The sequence below is a fragment of the Silurus aristotelis genome (assembly GCF_946808225.1).
Source record: "Silurus aristotelis genome assembly, chromosome: 5".
Classification (NCBI taxonomy): domain Eukaryota; kingdom Metazoa; phylum Chordata; class Actinopteri; order Siluriformes; family Siluridae; genus Silurus; species Silurus aristotelis.
The window spans coordinates 4,535,152-4,541,433 of record NC_139578.1 but is presented as its reverse complement, the minus strand read 5'-3'; positions in this window follow the sequence as shown (position 1 = coordinate 4,541,433).

Here is a 6,282-nt window from a genome sequence, read left to right as displayed (position 1 = left end):
GAGTGGCACTCGGTGTGGTCTTCTGCTGCTGTAGCCCATCCGCCTCAAGGTTCGACATGTTGTGCGTTCAGAGATGCTCTTCTGCATACCTCGGTTGTAACAAGTATTAATTTGAGTTAATGTTGCCTTTCTATCAGCTCGAACCAGTCTGGCCTTTTTCCTCTGACCTCTGGCATCAACAAGGCATTTGCACCCACAGAACTGCCGCTCACTGGATATTTTTTCTTTTTCGGACCATTCTCTGTAAACCCCAGAGATGGTTGTGCGTGAAAATCCTAGTCGATCAGCAGTTTCTGAAATACTCAGACCAGCCCGTCTGGCACCAACAACCATGCCCCGTTCAAAGTCACTTAAATCACCTCTCTTTCCCATTCTGACGCTCGGTTTGAACTGCAGCAGATCGTTTCGACCATGTCTACATGCCTAAATGCATTGAGTTGCTGCCATGTGATTGGCTGATTAAAAATCTGCTAACAAACAGTTGGACAGGTGTACCTTATAAAGTGGCTGGTGAGTGTATATCCTATATGAAGTGAATATTTATGTTATGTTTTTCTCCTTGGTGAACACAAGATGGCGCAGTCATGTATCTTATTGTGGGAAAAGTACTAGAGTTCCACACAACCCTGCTCACATTCTCTGATGATGAATCCTCATTTTTACAATAAAACCTCTGTGATATAAACTACAGCTGTTCTTCTATCATACACACTGCACTAATATTATCATAAGAATAAATACTCATTAATACTCATCTGTCATTACTTTAACAAAGTACCTGCTGTGTCGGAAACACTGCTCATCTGTAACAAACACTGCATTGACTTCTCTTCTCTTCTCTTCTCTTCTCTTCTCTTCTCTTCTCTTCTCTTCTCTTCTCTTCTCTTCTCTTCGAGTCCTGTAAATTAGAGACACCACTGAAAAAAAACACGTAAAATATTACAAATGTAATTACTTAAAATGTCTTAGATTTTATATATTACATTTATACAATATATGTGCATTTTATAATGTAATTAATTTATTATATATATATATATATATATATATATATATATATATATATATATATATATATATATATGTGTATATACATACATTTAATTATTACGTTCATTTCAGTTTGTGTTTGCTCAAAAGTGCTCAGGACAGTTTCCACATGTGATGCTGAATATAAATCCAGGACGTCAGTAACATTGGTGACTCTGTCATGTGATGCTGTGGGGTGGAGCTTTATTAAACTTTATGAGATTATAGATTCAGAAAACTGAAAGACCTCAGAATATTTTCATTCAGCTAAAACCATTCATCATGTTCGGTGTTATATTCATGTGCTTATGGCTTTCACTTGGTGAGTTAAAATTTTGTATTTTATTAATATTACATTTTGAAAGTGAATGTGATTATTAGTCTCTGTAGTGAATGTGGGTTTGATTATGTAATTCTGGTTTTGTGTAAAGGTTTAAAACATTATGTTCTCTTCTCTATGACAGGTGACTCCATGGCAGATTCAATAGAGTCACTTTTCACTCATAAAGCTGTAGATGAAGGTGATAATGTTACTCTGTCCTGCAGATACACAACCAGCTCTTCAGGAAACCTTTTCTGGTACAGACAACATCTAAAATCTAAACCTGAGATCCTTCTTAATGTTATGCAAAATGGGGATCTAATTTCCACAACACCAAGAATGGATGCTAAAGTTGATGATAAGAACAAACAAGTGGATCTGATCATCTCCTCTGCTGCTGTATCAGACTCTGATCTATACTACTGTGCTCTGGCGCCCACAGTGACAGGAAATCCAGCTGCTCTGTACAAAAACCTCTACACAGTTTCTGCTATAAGGAAAGTAGTCATTTACATGTTATCAGGAAGGAGACATTTCATTTTCTTGTAATTGATAAGTTTATTCTTTTGGAACTTGTCTTCATCTAACAGCCTGAAGGTCTCTGAAAAGTAGAAATGTGACAAGAAATTTATTTATAAATATCGAATATGTTTTTACTGACTTTTGGTTATACGTTTTACTGTATTTCGCTTTCATTGTTCTTTGAGTAGCCTTAAATGACAATAAGTATTTTAAAGCCACCAACTTCCTGAATGTTCCTTTCCATCCTTCTACCAGACTCTTCACTCCACCACTATAGCAGACAGTATCAGAACATCTGGCACACCACTGCCAGAATTTTTTATGGCTTCTTCCTCCAGACAGCTTCCCAAATCCTCCACCACCACATCATTTATATACATTATGAACACTACATTCATCATCCCAGAAGATAAACATTTCTTACATTTCAGGTATGTTTTAATATTAAATTAATTTGCCTTAATATCCATCTTTATATTGTAATCCATTTGGAAATCAGCAATCATCTTTTTATCATCTTTTTCATCATCCACCCTGTTGACACGAGTCCAATACCTCCCATACTGAGTAGACCGAGGGTTGGTCCAAGAACTCCAGAGGCGGTTTAGGCACGCCTGGGAAATGAAGTTCCCCGCGGAGCTGTGGTCGACTAAGGCGGAGACAGAGCGTAAGAAGGGGTTGTCAGGGATACGGTGAGCTTGAATAGATACGAAATGTCGGAGGGAAAGTCAACAGTACTCACCATCCGTCGAGGAGGACGTGCTGGGCATTGGGCGATTTTGTGTCCAAGGTCTCCACAATATAGGCAAGCTCTAGACGCCAGCCGGCGTTCTCGCTCCTGGGGAGATAATCTGTGGGAGCCTAGTTGCATGGGTTTGGGCTCTGGGGCCATTGATGCAGAGACTTGGGTGGTTTCTGCCTCTGGAGTGTGGCAGGCAGTCAAGCGTTGGGAGATGCGGATTGATCTTTGTATGAATGGCTCCAATCCCAGGGTGTCGTCATATGGCGCCATCGCCATTTGAAGCTCCTGATTCAAACCTCTCCGATACGTCCCAAACAGTGCTGCCTCATTCCAACCGCTAGGGGCCGCCAGCGTACGGAAACGGAGGCTGTAATCTACAACACTGTCTGCCCCCTGGTGGAGTTCAAGGAGCTGGTCGGCCGTGGAAGTTACACCAGTGCTCGTACAGAAGACTTCTGTGAAGCGAGTTGTGAATGCGGCAAATGACGTAATAGCCGGGCTCTCCGCGCTCCAGAGCGCTCTTGCCCAAGCCAATGCACGTCCAGCGAGCAGAGAGATCAGAAATGCGACCCGGGCTCGCTCAGAGGGAAATAGCTGGGGTTGCATTTCAATGTATAGAGATACCTGAAACAGGAAGCCACGACACTCGGCCGTGTTTCCGGAAAACACGGCCGGAAGAGCCATTGGGCTACCGAGCAGTGGTGCAGCTTGGCTGGAGGCGGCCGACACGAAAGCATCCCAGAGAGCGTCGGTGAGCTCCCTCACGGGATAATCAGATTCCTTAGGCTGGGAATCCATAGCAAGGTAACGCTGTTTTAGTTTTCTTTATTCCCAGTCTGTATTGGTCTGTTGTTCGGTCAGGCTGGAAGAACGAGCAGAAGCCGAAGCTCAACAGAACAGAGGTGCGTTCAAGGAGGAAGGGAACGTACAGAAACCAAACCAGCTATAAACATGGGATCACAGGATACACCAGCAAAGGGTAGTTCATATGATAAATCCACAGGGTAGCTCCTCAACGAGATAAATCCATAGAGTGAATCTTCAACGAGATCGTCCATAAGCATGGTAGTCATAAGGTCCAGTGATGTTCTCCAGACTAATTGGTAGAACAAACAAAGAGTGAGTGGAAGTGTGTGCTTATGTAATGTGTGAGCTGATGAGTGTCAGGTGTGTGTGATTAGTAGGATAGGGACCTGCTAGGAGGAATGTGGTGTTCAAGTGAAGGTGGGGCTGGTGGATCCCTGACAATATGTTATAGCTGAGATCCCAAATAAATCACTAAAATACACAACTAAAATATTTCATAGTGTAATTGTTAGTTTATGTTTAATAGGCAAAAAAAAATTTCACCTGTTTTCAATTTGTGTTTGATCTGTCAGTAACACTGGTGCTATTTAATACTGTGAGGTGGAGCTTCATGAACATTTATGATGTTCATATATTAGAGTACAGAAAGACAGAAAGAATATTTTCATTCAGCTAAAACCATTCATCATGTTCACTGTTATATTCATGTGTCTGTGGCTTTCACTAGGTGAGTTACACACTGACTTTTTGTTACTCAGAAATGTTAATAGTGATTTATCGGTGAATGTGTAAATCAGACTTTTGACAGGTTTTGGCTTTATTATGTAAAAGTTTAAAAGCTTATTTTGTTCTCTTCTCTTCTCTATGACAGGTGACTCCATGGCAGATTCAATAGAGCCACTTTTCACTCATAAAGCAGTAGATGAAGGTAATAATGTTACTCTGTCCTGCAAATACAAAACAACTGATTCAAACCCCGGCGTTTTCGTTAGCTCAAGTGGTCTCATCTCCAAGAAAAATACATTGAATAAAACCTTATTATATCTTTACATTCTCTTTTATTATGTTTTTATAATTTCTCATTCAAAAACACGTAACAAAAACAACTGGGGTGGCATTTTGGGGGCTGGAACGGATTAATGGCATTTCAATTAATTTCAATGGGGAAATCTGCTTTGAAATACGAGCAAGGTTACGGAACGAATTAAACTCGTATGATAAGGTACCACTGTACTGTGCTCTGAGGTCTACAGTGACAGGAAATCCAACTGCACTGTACAAAAACCTCTACACATTTTAGTTATTCTGCTAAACAACCTGGTTGCTTTTCAACCCTTATTTTACTCAGACGACACTCTATAAATCTGTATAGAATGTGTAATTTTATTAAAAGCAAAGTCAGTCAGCAAATCCAATTACATTTGCTGTACACAGTTTTTACTGTATAAAGGCGCAAGGTCTTATAGTTCTGCGAGCACTCCTACTGACACTCGATTACAGACACAAACATCCAGAGACTCTACTGAACTTACTATCAGAGGTCTAAAGCTCTCAGATTCTGCTCTCTATCACTGCGCTCTAAGAGTAGGAGCACAGTAATACAGAGTCTCTGAAAGCCTTTACAAAAACCTAACAATGGAATAGGAAGCTTCTAAAGCCACAACAGATTAAAGGTGTTCATTTTATCAAATTTCAGTTAACCACAGACACAAACAACATTTGTAGCAACAGATGCAGCTGGAAGAAAGATAAAAGAATAATAAAGGAGTAACTCTACAATTTTCATCACAACAGTCTACAAATATATTTACATCTTAAATGCTCCAAAATATATTTAATGACATTTCCAGATCTATTGTGTCCGGTGTTACTGCTCTAAACTGTGTGGAATTAAATTTATTTAGACTAGTAATTATTCCAGCACTGCTCGACTGGTCCCATCATCTCTCAGGGTAAGTGGTAGATGTACATCAAGACTCTTTTCTGTTCTGGCAAAGAAGTTGTGGAATGAACTTTTCCTAGATGTTCAAACAGCTGAGTCACTGTGTGTCTTCAAATGACAGGTGAAGACCTACAGTACCTCTTCAGTGACAGGAAATCCAGCTGCACTGTACAAAAACCCTGACACAGTTTTGTTAAAGTATATTAAAGCAAGTTCTGACAAATATTTGGAGAGGTTTAAATACCCTTTTTAGGTATTCTCTCTCTCTCATGTTTATAAAGAGAATATATTGTAGGTACATGCTGCATGTTAAGAAACAACATTAATTCTTTAGTAAATACTCTACATTAGTCATTTAAGTGGAAATGCCTGTCCCAGGATCTCCAGAGTGTGAGGTGTAAATACACACTGGATGAGATATCAGTCCTTTGCAAAACTTAATGCACAAACCCTTTCACACTCTCATTCACACTTCAATTTATAATAGCAAATTTTCTATAGTCATGTTTTTTAGAAACCCACACAGACACGGGGTGAAAACACAGAACTGCACACAAACTGACAGTTACTTCAGCAACAAACACACACACACACACACACACACACACACACAAACACACACACACCATCATTAACCTGGAGAGATTCCTGCTGAAGTGCACCTCATCCTCAAATCCCTCTTTCTCATGAAAACATCCCTGAGAGCTGCCTATCATGTAATGCTGACTGAGAAATCAGAGCTAGAATTGTGTTCAGGGCTGAAGTGTGATTTCTTTTCACTGTGAATGTCACACTTTCATCACATTGTTGCATGTGTGGTAAGTTGGAGGAAATATTATCAATATTAGACTGTGGTTTTAAGCTGCTCCTAGTAGATGGATTCCTGACTTTAAATTGCTCCTGGGTTTGAATACGTTA